The 15,491-nt window shown below is 39.9% G+C and overlaps 1 protein-coding gene across 3 annotated transcripts in view; it reads left to right on the top strand.

The window, feature by feature from the left end:
• The window catches only part of MAP4 (microtubule associated protein 4), a 164,721-nt gene that overhangs the window by 20,819 nt on the left and 128,411 nt on the right, over window positions 1-15,491 (top strand). For all 3 annotated transcript variants that reach the window (XM_052809352.1, XM_052809343.1, XM_052809362.1), the window contains exon 2: window positions 10,208-10,261. The gene's annotated coding sequence lies outside the window, so the exon portion shown is untranslated. The remainder of the gene's footprint in view (window positions 1-10,207; window positions 10,262-15,491) is intronic.

Here is a 15,491-nt window from a genome sequence, read left to right as displayed (position 1 = left end):
AGAGGGGAAAAAAACACCCCAACACAACCCAACAACAAAACCCCCCTGTCAGGGTTGTCTTACAGTGCTCATTACAGTTGAGTGGAGTATGTTTTCACATGCTATAGAACTACAGTGAGGATCTGTAATCCTTCACTGTGCAATCCATACTCTAAAATAGCAAGATTTGAAATATTCAGCTGTCAAATGTAGTGGATCACAACAGTTTTAACTTTGTATTCAGAAAGGTAATCTGTCTCTGCAGTTGCACTGTTGCAGAGTAAGCCTTGTTTCCCATCAACAGGTCCTCTCCATTGACAGGAGATTGAAGATTGTTTTACAGCTGTGCGAGGCAGCAGCTGGTTTACTAGTAGCAGACTGCAGAAAAGCGGGTAGGGTAGCTCTATGATTTCTAGTGCTTAAGTAGCAATGATTGTGTGTCTGTGCACTGGGTTTAAATGCCTTTTTTTTTTTTTTTTGCCTTCCTCCTTCTGATCCATACTAATGTTTTGGCTCTTGAGAATGCAGAAAGAAATCTACGGATGTTGCAGAGACTCTAAACCTGCTATCTTTGTGCAATGGAAAATTAAGATTACTGTTTGTATTTTTTTTTTAATGTATTCCTTGGTGTACTAGTTCCATTGCTGTCTGGCATCATTAAAAAAAAAAAAGTTGCGTTCCCTTTGTCTAATAAGAGCTGATGATGCGTATTCTGTATCATCATTGGCTAAGTAACAGTCCTGAAATTGATATGGAAAATGTAAAAGCAAAATTGGGTTTTGTTGTGTTTGTAATCTGTAACTATTGAATTGTGGCATCGACTAAACTTAAGTGTTGGAGACAAGGGGAATTACCATTTCCATCTACCCTTTTTAATACAGGAGCTCTTGCATATGGAGTTTTCCTTCTTTCACCTGTTTTAAGAAATAGTGTGCATGTGACTTGCCCTTGGGATACTTTTGTTCACCTGTGACTAATGAGGAGTGTTAGGTGTTTCTAATAAGGTCTTATCTGGCTGTTCTGACACCAGTCCTGCTGTTCGTACCCTTTAGAGCTATTCTGCTCAATTTCATCTCCAATTTCTGTAACAGAGACGCAAGGCACTGGAAACCAACCTGTGAAGCTCGTGTGTGCAAAGGTAATAGATATCAGGTGAAGGAAGATAGAATTTCCTGTAAAGCAGCATCTGTATTCAGGAGTGGATTCCACAAAAAGCAAGCAGGAAAGCACAATGATTTCCAGTGCTTAAGTAGTGGTGTTATGTATGTGTGTGTTTTGTTTTGTTTATTCACTGGGTTCCCCCTGCCTTGCTCCTTCTGTTCCTTGCTGCCATTCTGCCCCTCAAGAAAGCAGCAAATCTCTTTTGATGACCCATTATATGTGCAAGGGACGAGCATCTCTCTCGTGAAAATGTTGCTGCCTGTTATGTCTAGAAGTGTGATGAGGACAGTAAATAGAATATAGACCCGTGATGAAGCTCTGTCCTGATGTTTGTTATGGAGATGTGTGGCCTTAACTCAAAACTGCTCACAGAATTGTGTCTATAAAGAGCAACTAGTTCATAAAACACACCACTGTAAACAAAGGAGACACTGAATTTGCTACTGAGTGGATTCATCTTACAGTCTTGCTCACCTTCTGAAGTGATGGTGTGACTGATTTTTAAGGGAATGTTTAATGCCTAGTTCAGTTACTCTGAAGTGTTCCTAAACATCTTAAATTTTTCACCTAAAATACACACTTATTAAACCTATCAAACTGATTTGCTCAGATACTGGTGTTTACTTAGAGCACATCTGGACATGAGAATTTGGTCTATATAAAGGACCTTTTTGCATGGAGTTTTTTTTTTTTAACTAAATAATATGTACTTTCAGAGCTTTTAACCTAGGGTGCTCGTCAGGTTGCCAATGTGTATTCTGCTTAATTTTGGTACTTGATGGGTTTTGTGTTTTTTGTGGGGTTTTTTTTTGTGGTCCCCCCCCCAAGCATTCCATGTAAAATCTACTGTCATAAATAAGTTTCCAAACTGAAAATCCAAGGATTAAATAAATCCTAAATCTCTTTGTCTTAAAGGTACTTCTAAGTCAAGATTGGGGCAGTTGCAAGTCAGAATGAAGAAGCACTGGTCAATAGTACTGCCACATCTGAGTCCTAAAGTCTCTGTAAAACGACCCATTCACAAGCACCAAGTAAACCTCAACTTAAAGAGAACCTGCTGTTCTCTGTGTGGATCCTTTAACATAAAAATTATAGTGGCTTGATAGGTGGTTTTTTAAGATGTGGTGAGCATTTAAGTGCTCAGTGAAGTCAATTAACAGTATCCCTGAAAAGTGACCTGCAGCTGCGCAGCTCTCCCCTGCCCTCATCACTGCTGTCCATACGTACCAGTGGTATAATCCTCTCTGTACTGCACTTGCTTCTGGAGGAGCAGTGATACAAGAGGAGGATTATGACCTCTGCAGGAGGCTTGCGTATAAGTGAGGAGATATTAATGGGCAACTCTAGCACTTAAATTATGAAAGTTGGCAGGCGTCAACCTTGAAAACATAAGTAGATTTAAGTCTCATGAATTTTCATGCTTTCTTACAACCGTAAAATGTCAGAGATGGTTCAGAATTCTCCTCCAATAGTTGTTTTGCTTTAAAGCTGTTGCCATCGTAACGTGTCATTGCTGAGGCAGTCTTCAAGGTCCCAAAGAAATGGGAAATCCAAACTTCTATCTTGGTTGCCCATGCTAGTACATTAGCTGACACTGCAGACAACATTCTTTAATCTGATCTAATTTTGTAAAATTGCTGTTGGCACCTGCAACTTCTGTCTTGGTTTTCCTTTTCTGAAGCCAAGGAAAGACAATGTTTCATAGTCCAAATGAGAGTATGGTGTTCTCCATTCAGGGGTGTGCCAATAGCTGGATATATTTGATAGACATTCATGTTATATTTTTAAATGTGCATAGCATCACTGGCCACTCCATTGACTTTTTGATCTGTGTAGTGAGAGTTTGTCATCTGTGAAAGCAGAAGGGAAACAAACAGCCTGTTTTTTGAGCCATCTCAAGACTTGCCAGATTAGGATGTAGGAAAGGAGCGGTGTTCTCTACATTACTGCTACTCTAAAAGGGTGTAGTATGGATGAAATGATTAAAAGAAGGATGCTTTTTGTTTCACATGTTGAACAGCCTGTTACAACTTGGCTACTGACAAACCTATTTCAAGCTTGTTTTGCTGGGCATGGGTCCTCAGTGCCTTTTATGACTTGCAACTAGAAATCTCATGCTTCTACCTTATCTTCCTTCACCTGTGTCTGGAAACAGCAGCTGGCTGCCTCCATGGAGCAAAAATGAAGCGTTAATTATGGCTTGAATAGGATTGAGCTCGAAGTGCCTTTGCGAAGTGAGAGCAAGAGTTTCCACAGCTGAGAAATATAGCTAATGGAGTAACGTATATCACTGTATAGAGAGTGAGAGAGCAAGGATCTCTAGGCAGTCAGTCAGCTCAGCAGTATTTCAGGTTAAAGAGGTGGCATTCATAGGTTAGACACTGGTGAAAACTTATGATCACCTCACGCTTCCAGCTGTTCATTAAACAACCTTTTAAAAAGTATTAAGAATTGAATCGGTGTGAGTGAAGAGGGTGTTGGGTTGGAAATAGCCCTATGTTTTAGCTGAAGTTGTCATGGATGGGTGGCTTGCACCATGAAGGGGTAGGGGAAAACTACCGAGGAGGCTATGTGGAGAGTTGCTGGTTGTCCATGTTAACCTCTTTAATGAATAACCTGTGAAAAACAGATGTGCCAGGCATTTGGTTTAGATAAAAAGAACCATCTAGAGCAGAGAGACTTTATAAAAGACTTTTTAAAGACTGTAAAAATGATGCCTCTTCTGTTATTTATTTATTTTTAAAAAAGGCATTGAGAGATAAGACCTTGCAAGCAATCCTGTTTCTTACAGTAGTGGGCTGGGGAGACTTTCTGGGTGGTATGCTCTTTTGTAGTGGCAGATGAGGATGAGCTGGACTACTGGAGTTACCAGGAAGCTGGGATGATGTGAATATCAAAACAACTTAGTAAGTGAAAGCTTCTCATAGTCGGGCATCTCCGGCTATGCCTGTGCTAGGGAATAACATGATGCTTGGTGACTTCTGGTAGTGCTGGAATACAGCATCTGTGCTGCTGTTTTTAGAATATTTCCTGTTGCAATCTTTGGCCTAGGGCAAAAGTATTCTCCCAGACACTGGTGGATGCTATTCAAGAGCTGGTATGGACCAGGACCATTCTCAAGAGCCATTTGCATGTGGCCACCCTGGTTTAAAGAGTAAGACTTTACAAGTGTGAATGCAGCTTCTTTCTAGACACTGTGGTCCTGGGCACATATAAGTCAACTGTGACATTGAACTCCCTAGTCGGGAGGTAGCCTTTGTGCTTCTTTGTGATAGCAGGAAGCACAATCAGTTTAGCAGCCTTTCATTAGAGGACAAGTGAAATTTGAATAATGAAAGCTTCTTTTTCTCTTTGTCCTGATCAAGCGCTCATTAGTGTTCAGCCCTAGCTAAGGCAAAATGGCCATTGGATGAGCTTCAGTTGTATATAGTTTTAACTGAAGTGTGTTGCTATTTCATAGTTCAAGACATGCTCGGGTTCTTACTGCTGCTTTTTCTAATGTGCGTGCAACTGAATCTTACTTTATGAATCTTGGTAATATCTCAAATCATTAAAAATGCCTATCTCTGGTCTATACTATCCAAAAAGATGGCAGGTTGTTGGATAAAGCTGTCCAAGTGTGGGTGTGGGCATGTGCTTTGACAAAGCATATGACAGGAGTCACAGTGGATCTGTATTGATTAGATATAACAGTAGGAAGAATTCCTGAATTCTTCATACCTTTATTTTTAGTTGTAATTTGGCTAGACTGAAGACTTGCTGTTCAATGAATTGTTCCAAAAATAAACATTTCAGAAGAGGATTAAAATTGAATGTGAAAGACAGTTTTTTCTTATGCATCAGTGTTCATGGAAGGAACTGGTCAGAAATCACTATTCTCCTTAAATTTGCATGCTCTGAATCCAAATTAGAACTGCTTTCACCAGAACTACTCATCCACACAGGAAGCTAGAGGTGCTGTTGGGAACGCAACTGTGATAGCTAATTTTAGCTAATTTAGTCCTGTTAGCAGCAGAGAATCACTTTCTTTTTCTATTGAGCTTCTACTGAAAAGGAATGTGCCTTGTTGTTTCTCACCAAGGGCATTTTCTGCCTTTTTTTTTGGTGTAGTGTTGTTGGTGTTTTTTTTTTTTTTTCTTTTTGTGGATCTGGATGTTTGTAAGGTTTTTTTTTTCTGTGTAGACACATCTGAAAGATCTATAGAAAGATTCAAAGATCATTTCTGTCAAAGTATTTGATCTCAGCTTTCTCTGGGTGTTTTTAGGCTCTTGTCACGTGTACTGTCTTGTAACGTAGTTGACTACTTGCTCCCACCCTCCCCACGCTCTTCAGTTGTACACTAACGAACTAAAGGCCACTGGTTGTGGGAGCTTACCTCTTAATTAGCATTTCTGGCACTGTCCAGCCTATCAGGATCATTCTGGAAGGTCCTTGATTTGCCTTTGACACTGGTGATTTGGCAATCCTTGAGTCACTCTTCCAACTTTCTAGAATCATTGCATGTTGTTTCTTCAAATTGCTCTTGACATATGAAAATCCATGGTGCTATAAAAACAGATACACTTGTGCAGTTGCTTATTTACTGTCTGATTGTATGAACCTCACTGTTTAACTTTGTCAACATGAATTGCTACAGAAGACTATTTTTTAAAGCCTGTCCTCTTTACTAAGGATTAAATGTGGATATTGCCAGAGTATCTACTTGCTTCACAGCTGAAGACCTTTATTCTTCCATGTGCTACCTGCAATTGGGAAGTATGATCTCTTTTGAGAAGTAGTAAGAGTTGTGTGACTGCTGGGAAAGTCTGCCTTGCTGTTTATCAATGTTTCCCTAGAAGATTATTCACTCTTAGAGTTCAGTGGAACTACATCTTGTGTTTTGAAGACTCTTTAAGTTACTAGTCTAACTTCAGCACTTTCCTTCTCTCTTGGGAGAAGCTCTACTCAAAAGCCTAGAATTTAATGTAAAAGCAGTCTCTTTCAAATACTGTCGGCTTTATCTGAGATGCCTTATGCAAGTGTGGGAGCAGGAATTTGATGCTTAACAAAAATTCATTGAATATTTGGCAATGGTACCCATGGGAAAAAAAAAAGTCCATCATATATTCTTGAATAAACTCTTAGTTTAGGATCTTGGTGAGTTCAGGTACAGGCAAGGAGACAACATAGGGCCTTGTGGCTGTAGAGGCAGTTTTCCTTGTGTCAAGTTGTTGTAGTTAATTTGCTGCTAGTGTTATTCCTCTAGGAAAGGACTGGGATGAAAATCTGAGATGCCTTAATCTCTGGGTTTTGTGGCCACCATGTATATATAGCTCAGGGTTTACAAGACTTCACGTTCAAACCCATGGTATTTGACAATGTGATACTGCTTTACATGTGGAATGCTGTAGCTGCAATGTGTATTGCCCCTCTTAGCTTTTCATATCAAGTGATCTTCATGTACCATGCATATTTAAGAGGGGGAGCTATTTAAAGGAAGCTGTTTATCTAGAGATTTGGAAACAAAGTATGAAGGGTGAGACACAACAGGAAACTAAAAGATTGAGTGGCTTTCTCTCCCAGGATATGGGAAACAGTCTTATGAATTTGGGGATGAGAAAACAGAAAGTGTTGCTTGTTTAGAGAAATTGAGGGAGCCTGTAAGGGCATCTGATATGACGAATGGCACATTCTTTCTGTTATAAACTTAATTGCACTGAAGTGCATTCCATTTAGCTGGGGTAAGAGTGATTAATCCTGAATGTAACTGGAGGTTTGCTTGACTCTCTTTGGCAGTACAGCAACATAAACGGAGATTGAGACAACTGCTGTTCATACAGAAAGTACTAAATTATTGGAACTAGAGACTGTCTAATTATGATAATTTTGTGAGGAGGATGTAGGGGAATCACTTCCTTGCTTCTGTCTTGTATCCTTTTTGGGTGACTTACCAAGTTAAGTTGTATGCTTTTCTCATGGACTAAGGAGAGGTGGTAGTTTACTCCATCTTCAAAAGGGCTGCCACTGGAAACTGGTAGAGACAAGTAGTTGCTACTTAAAGTAGTAAGAACCTTCAAAATTATAAAAAGCAGAAATGAATTCTTAATGTTTGCCTTGAAATATGTATATGTTTTTGGGACTCAGAATAACTGTTGTATTATAGATGGGGTGGATTTGGTGAACTCTCAAGTGAGAAAGAAAAAGTAAGAGACTGGGTAGAAAGCAGAAAGTAGTGTATTAATGGGATGCAGGTAATTCAGTTGCAGGGGGCGGAAATCTGTGTAGGAAACTGGATGAAGTTAGAGAAGCTGTTGAAATGTTTAGTAATAAAAGTGCAAGGAGCTTGGGAACCAGAAGAGCTGAGGAACAAGAACTACTGGTGCAGGACGTGAAACTGAATATTACGGGGATAGCAAACATGATGGGACGGTATGCATACGAGGCATTACCTGTTTTCTGATAGTGTAGGCAAGATAAAAATGAAGAGTGGGTGTGGTGTGGGTTGTAAATGAAGTAATAGAGTGCTTTTCCTCTGTTGTGTTGCTTTTCAGTGTCACTTGTATAAAAATTGTGTTGGGGAGAAATAAAGTTGCAAACTTGGAATCAGGGTTGCAATGTATAGACAGGTATCTCTCTTAACATTAAAATAGTTCTCAGAAATATTTCTCCAAACTGGAAAACAATTACGGCTAATAATGGAACACATGAGTCGGTATTTGCAGGCCAGGTGATAGATGACTTTTTTCCTGCTGTTCACCAATATTTCTATAAGTGGTCAGAGTCTTCCTCAATTTATTATGTGAGGGGACAAGGTGAAGTCTATCTTAGACTACTGTAAGACCTAGCACATAAAAAAAAAAATCTTTGCAGTCACACCTGCAATTTTAGCAACTCTGTAAATTTGGGATAAGAAAGGCAGATTATTTAGCATTTCTGCTTGTCAGTCAAGAACACCCCATACTTAAGGAAAAAAGCAATCTTTACCACTATGGGTAGTTTAAGACCACCTTGGTAGTATAGTAATTCTTTTCCTTCAGAGTTTATTTAAAGAGCACCTAGAGATGCAGGTTTACCAAAGGAAGAAGTGTTTTTGCCCAGACCAAGAAACTGTGGTAGATTTTACTTTACTGTTACCAGAACCATGGTTGATACAGTGCTACCCAATGGAGTAGCAATGCCCAGCACTAAAAAAGGAGCTAATACTTTTAATTTTCTTTAATATTCTGCCACAAAAGATAGGGTTGTGGGTTTTTTTCTTCCTTTTTTTCTTAACAAATAAGGTAAAGTTTAGTGTTTTCAGTGCAAAGAGATTGGAATATCATGTGTGAGAGTGTAATAACCTGGTGGATCACAGCAACAGATGTGGGATGAACTTTAATGGAGCAGACCATCAGGCTGTGTGTTTAGGGCTTGATGCCTTTGGATGTGATCTGGGTGTTCATCAGTTGGAAGTAGCTGGGAAGAACCCTGATGCCCCAGTTTATCACAGGGTAGCTAAACTGCAAATAATGATGTGGAAAAAGAAAATGTGGGTTTATTATGTGTATTAGTAGTTGGAAAGGGGAGCCTTAGTGTTACCACACAAGATGTTTTTCCATTCCATAATTAACTTCTAACTCTCCTTTCCACCCCTTCTGAAGGGAACAGGACTCTTTCAGAAGGTTTTTCCTCACTCCTCAGTGCTTTACCACTTATTAAAGCTGAAATGATATTCTTCTCACTGGGCTGTTTTCTCATTTAACTGAAAGCTCTGGCATTTTACTTCCATGTAACATGAAATGTGCATCTGTAGGGAGAGGAACAAGCGTTAGTGTTTCTATATGACTTTGCATTAATAAGCAGGTACTGAGATGATATTTTATTGTGAGACTGGCTTGATTACTTGCTATGGTGAGGAACAAGTTGGATGTTTCTCCATGTGGATTGAAATACTTAACTGACTCTGTCCAGCTTAGTTTATATTCTTTTCTGTGGAGCACTGCATGGAGAGTATAAGGAGTATTATTTTGATAGATTTTTTTTTTTCTTTGTAGATATGCTTGTTTCACAATAAAGAAACATGGTGAACAAAGTGTAAAATACTGTATAGAAAAATTTGGGATACAACACCCAACAGATGAGGAGATGGCTCCCTGGTAAAGCTGCTGGGTATAGCTTCACTGAAATCATGGAAAACATACAGAAAATAGCTGGCTGTGTGCAACTGAAATACAGCTCCTGATTTCTTTCTTTCTTTCTTTTTTTTTTTTAAATCTGGATCCCCTTAAAATATTAATTCAAGTATCATTAATTTAATCCTTAAAAGAATACAGCATATGCTTTTCTAGTTGAGTAACATGTCTAGCAATACCTGTAGGTTTTGACTTGTGAATGAATTAATAACAGTGGGAGAGATTCCACTCTGAAGTTTGGAAATACAGAAAATGGCATGGAGTGGTATAGGCTTTATTAAATGAACAAAGCTTCATCTTTGCTTTTCTTGCTTGTCTTGGACTAAAATGTGACAGTTCTGCTGTATGAAAGCCTTTAGAGTGCCTTGCATGGTGGCTCTGCGTAATAATAACTGATAAATCGGGCCACAGTTATTTTGGTGCCTCTCTAGTTTTGTTCATCCCCAGTCTGATAAAAATCAACTCATGAATCAAACCTGGCTGTTGCAGGTGGCTATGCAGGTGTATAACTAACAGTGACTTTGAGAGCTTTTAAGCCATTATATGAGTACCTGAAATACTGCTTAGTGGAGGGATGTCCTAATCATCCTGGATTACTTCAGCTTTAATGGCGTGTTTGTAAAAACCTATTAAGATGTATAACGAGGGAAAAGTTGTCCTCAATTTTCATGGTATATCCTTAATAGCTTGAACAAGTGTTGAGGTGAAATAGTAATAGCTAGATAGTATTCCTATTGAGGAACGAACATTAAAGAAAGCTGCCTGGATGACTGTAGTGGGACTGCAGCAAAACTTCTCAATTTTTAGTTAATTTTGAGTAACACAAATCATCTCCTAGCCATCCCTAATTAGCTTACATCCAAGTACTCTGTAATTATATGGCTTCCTCTTAATTGTGCATGCATTGTATTTTGCAGATAAGCAGTTTCTGAGGACTGAAGGACCTGCTAAAAGGAACACCTGCTTTTGAGGTATGAACTACTTTTCTAATGACACAACACAAATGCTTTAATTAAAAGCAAAGGTTTGATACAGCTCTGTGTACACACTAAAACTTCATCTGTTCTGGGAAATACAGCTACCATCTAGAGTTCTGAAATGTCATAATCTCTGACAGAACTTCAGTAGGAAAGCTTGGCAGAGCAGGCACGCCCGGCTATGACAAGTGGAGTGTTAAATGGACTCTAGGAGAGTCTGCATGTCTTTAAAAGTTATTATACAGAGAGTTCTGCGACTGGAACTTCTGCAGAATAAACATATCCGAAAAGCACTTACCTTTCCATTCTTTTCTGTTAAACACTTTATTTACTACTCTTTTTCCATTCTTCCTTTTAGGTATTTATTAAAGTTTCTAACATTCCTCTGGTTCTGTGCAAGATAGCAGGGCTGGTGTGTGACTCAAGGGATGTCCTTTCTAGCCAGGTGGACCTTCTTTTCTTGCTTTTCCTGCTGCAAAGGGCAGACATCTTGTTTAACTTGGTCACTCAAATCTTTTTATAAGAGTAGGAGTACTACAAGAGGTTAAAATGGGCAAACTAGGCTAAGAAAAAACAAGTCTGATTTGATTTGTTAGGAATTTGGAGCAGCGGACCATCGAAGTTTCAGGTCCTAGCCTTCCTTTGTGGAAGGCACCTCTCACTGGCATCTGTCTATCATCAGGTCTGCAGTCAGAGGATATTTTTGGTGCAGGTGCTCACATAACATGCTTTAGTGAAGGAATTACAATTTCTTCTTTTTATTTGTATGGACTGAGGGACCCAGGTGTCTTCTACATTGCAGTTTGATTAGTGTGACAGTGATTGTTCTGAAATGCTGCCTATTTATTCAAGTCCTGGGCGTGGTATCAGCCTGTTTACTCCACTAATTAATACTTCCTCTGCCTTAACCTTGAGGTAGCCTAGAATGTAAACCAATGAAACACAGGGCACAGACTTGTAGAAAAATGACTAAGCTGTTAGTGTCAGTCTGCCAGTACCATCTAATGATACTTGGCTGTAAAGAGTGCAGAGGAGTCAAATGGATGCAGTTCAATTACAGCTTGTTTTAAAATCACGAACTGTATCTACTATGATTTACTAAAACTGTCTTAAGTGACAGTAGCCTTGCATGTCTCCTAAAACTTTGTTATGGGTATGGGATAAAATTGTTCCTAAAATGCTGTAGTCAGTCTCCTTAAATGGCAGGCGCAGAGATAACATCATAGGTGCAAAGTCCTGTCTTTTCAGTCGGGCTGATGCTCTTGTGTATCCATTCAGGATGTGACTGGAACCAGGCTCAGTTAGGGACAGCCACACCACCAGTTGTTTATACTGTGTACTGCGGCTGCCTGCCAAACCATCTTAAGTTGTTCTCTGAAAACCAATGAATAAAAGCCAAATAAGATGGCTTATCTCCCTCTGGGTGGGAGGGAGGGGGTGGAGGGGAGGTGCCCAGAATGCTGTGCATGCTTTTCACTGTGGCCTTGATGGAGCTAAAGAGGTCATGGGAGGTGGACTGTCACCTTCTGCAGGGAGTGAGTGCTATGTGCAGCTGAACAGAGATGATGACATAGGAGTGTAAGAGCACTACCTTGCCCTACCTGCACGTTCCAGTCTTGAACTTCTTTCCCCCCTGCCTTTCTGCTTCACTTAGCTTTGACCAATGTGGTCTTAATGTCTGCCAGACTCCTTGGGTGTCCAGAATTGATCTCAGACTTTAACTTACTTGGTCATGTTGTTAACTGCCAAGGTTTAAGGGGGTGAGTTTGCTATGTTATAATTTTCCTCCTTTCTTTCTTTTCTTCATGGTACAAAAAATGAGAGTTACAATGTTAGCTGCCTCCTAGAGTCCCAGGGATACATGTAGTTGTACCTCTCAACAGTTGTTGTTCCATGGTTTCGGGACATGGAAACCAAACAGGTGTTTCCCACAGACTGTATTTAGCAGCTAAAAATGCTTCCTGAAGTAATTTATCCGGGAACATTTAATCCATGCTTATTGACTGCCTAGATGAATAAAGGCAACTTCCTCCCCAACATCCTTTGGAGGAGCCCAGGAGAGCAGGCAGGAAGGAGGAAGTGTTTGTGTGAGTCTGGCACTGGCTGGCTGGTTCTTGTTGGATGACCTGATTGAGGAGTATCTTGGGTTCTTTACAAAACAATAACCTGTTCATCTCTGACGGTCACTCAGAAATAAATAGGTTTTTCCTGCTTATTCTGTTATGAGCTCTTTCAATCAAGTACAGTTGCATGCTTGGTCATCTTACTTGCTTTTTTAAACTATGAATACTGACTATGACTTGTGGCACCTGGAACTTCATTTGGTTATTGTATTGGTTACATATGTATAGGTGGGTAGAAAGTACTTGTAAAAACATTACTTCCTGGATTAATTTACATTTTTTTGTATAACTGCTCTAACTGCGAAGAAACATGTACAAAACCACATCTTTAGGATCAATTTTATTGATGAAAAGTGAACTAGATTGGAGCTGCTGCTGACATAATTGTGGTAGGAGCAAGTAGCTGCTACTTACTGTGTGATACTCTGCTCCCCTCCTGCAGCAGAGCTCTGCCTACAGAGAATTCTGCTCAGATAAGGCAAGCAGGTAAGAAAGAACTTTGCCTCTGTGGATTTTGTAGCTTGCTGGAGGAGGGGCTGGTGCATTATCACCCACCCTTTTAAAAGGGGTTTGAGGAAGTATGTACTGACCTTCTAGGTTGAGAATGCTGAGAACAGAACCGAGAAGATTTTGCCCTGGAAATAAGAGAGAACCATTGGGAAGAAGACAATGCTACCACGTCAATTTACCACATGTGGTTTTACTTCTCTAAAGTCATGTAGGCAGAACCCTTTATTTTACTTAAAATAAAAAAAAAAAGGTGGGTTTTTTTTTTTCAGTACTACACTGAACAATTATTTATTTGGTCCCTTATCCTTCCCTTTTTGGAAGGGAAATTGCCTGTGTCAAAGGGCACAATACTGTGATACTGGATATTGCAGGCATACCTGCAATAAGGAAGTGAATAATTCTCTAAAGAAACTAATAGACTGTACCTGATAACATTGCAGCGAGACCTGAAATTTCTTCTATTGCTCTTTCTTTCATGAAAGCTCAGCTTTTGTTTTCTAACCAATGCCTTGTTTTTCAGGCATCACTGAATGTATTTGTTATCAAGAGTACGGAAATGTAAATACAATAGTGGTTGAAATGCAGTAGCTACTCCCTTCCTCCTCTGCTGGCTTCCTGCATACATTATGGAAGGTGGAAACTATTCTTCTGCATTAATTCATTTCAGAAATGAGTATTCTTCCCCCGTTGCCACCCCATCAGATTTCAAAAACCAAAGGGTATGAGTGAAGAGAAATGATTATTCTCACATATGTTCCTTGAGACTGAGAAGTAACATAAGGCCTCTTGGTCCTTTCCCGTGCTCCAGCCTGATGCAAGCATTGGCTAACAGGACATCTTGTTTTTCTCCGCTTTACCTAAACCTTTGACCAGATAAGCCACACAGGCACCATTCTAGTTGAACTAAGTCTGCATTCACCTGCTTGTAACATTTGAGCACCTTTCTTAGAAGAAAAACTAAAAATTGGAGCAGTGCCTTCACTGACTTGAGTGTATTTCTCCCAGGCTTAAGTTTGCGGTTATTTTTAAGAGTTGTTTCCTAAATGTGGTTCTACTTGATCTAGTTGGGTCACTAGTAGCTAATGTTGGTCACTTTCTTAGGCAGGAGTTTCGTCATTAAAACTAGCTCAAGATAATGGAAAGGCTCAAATTGTAGAATTTGTTCTTTTGACTAGCTTGGGAGGAATTAGGTTCAGCTGTTTGATGGGTGTAAGCAGTTAAATTGACCTCAGACTATGGCTGTCATGCTTTTTTTGTAAAGTCTGTCATGAACTTTGTATGGCAGTAACAACTTTCTGGGGAGAGTTATTTATCTTCAATTACCCAGGTCCTTCTTGCATAACCTGCCACTTTTAATGCTGTTAATATGTCTATACTGCACTAATGCTGCTCCCTTTTCAGAACCAAGGAGTTCTGTGATGCTCTTATGGCACTTGGCCAACTGCATGACTGAACTTAGCTAAATAAAAATCCCTGGGATCCTCTCTAAGAATAAGCATCATGTGAGAGCAGGAGTGTTTCCCTGCTTTGAGAGAATTAAAATGGCGTGCTGGTAAGGAATAACAGCAGCAGCTTAAGGGCTAGGCTGGCATCCCTCTCTGGCTAAAAGGGATAAGCTACAAGTCCAGAGGAAGCAGAAGGGTCTGGCATGTAACCTTTAGCTTTCCTTGCTGTTGAATTTGTCAGTCCGGGATGACAGGGTGCTTTCAGAATGTACTGTTTATAATTCAAGAATCTGATAAATACCCTTATGAAGGAGACGCGAACATATTTGCTGAACTTCTAGTCTAGCAGTGTTTCATATTGGGCCTTGGCCTACAGCTTAAATACCTATTAATGTATTATTGAGCAAATTTCTGAGCACTTCTCTGCACCTGTATCTTTTTCTTCCCCCCCCGCCTTGGGAGCATGGGAGGTACTGGAACTGGTGTAGGCGTCTGCTAATGTTGCCTCAAGTGGGCCTGCATGTGGCTTATGTTCTGGCACAAGCAGTAATGGATGCTGAGATAATGTTATCTTGCAACTAATTCCCTTGCTGAGGGAGAAAGTCTCTGCTCTGGTGGCCTGCGGTGTATTAACACTGGTAATGGAGCACGTGAATGTGCCTTGTATTCTGTGGTCCCTCAGAAAAGTGTGTGTTCTCCCCTCTGGGAGTTTTGTGGTGACTCACTGGACCTTTCCCTGCTTCACATACGATTATGAAGCTAAATTATTGTTCTACTTTTCTTTGTTTTGAAGCTGTTACATTACCAAATAGGAACACCTCTTTCACTTGGATCACAGACAGGCAATATTTACTTCCCAGGCTTCCAGCAAACCCTTTCATGAGCTATTGTAGCCAAAGACTTCAGTTCTGCTTGCAGAGGTGCCCAAGTGTGTTCAGCATTTTTAAAGCTATATGCTTCTACCTTGTTTTAAAAGGACTTCTGATTTTTGTCTTTCTTGCTTGCGTGTAGGCACAAATACCCCTACTTAGAAATAATTCCTAGTAACACAGAATATGGTTAATCTTCATTATATCTATTGTGGAGTTGCCCCAAGATGAACAAAATCCATGCATTTAATTGCAAAAGTGGTGCAAAGAGCCAGGC

This window comes from Harpia harpyja, chromosome 1, assembly GCF_026419915.1.
Source record: "Harpia harpyja isolate bHarHar1 chromosome 1, bHarHar1 primary haplotype, whole genome shotgun sequence".
Classification (NCBI taxonomy): Eukaryota; Metazoa; Chordata; class Aves; order Accipitriformes; family Accipitridae; genus Harpia; species Harpia harpyja.
This window is presented reverse-complemented; position numbering and strand designations above follow the sequence as displayed.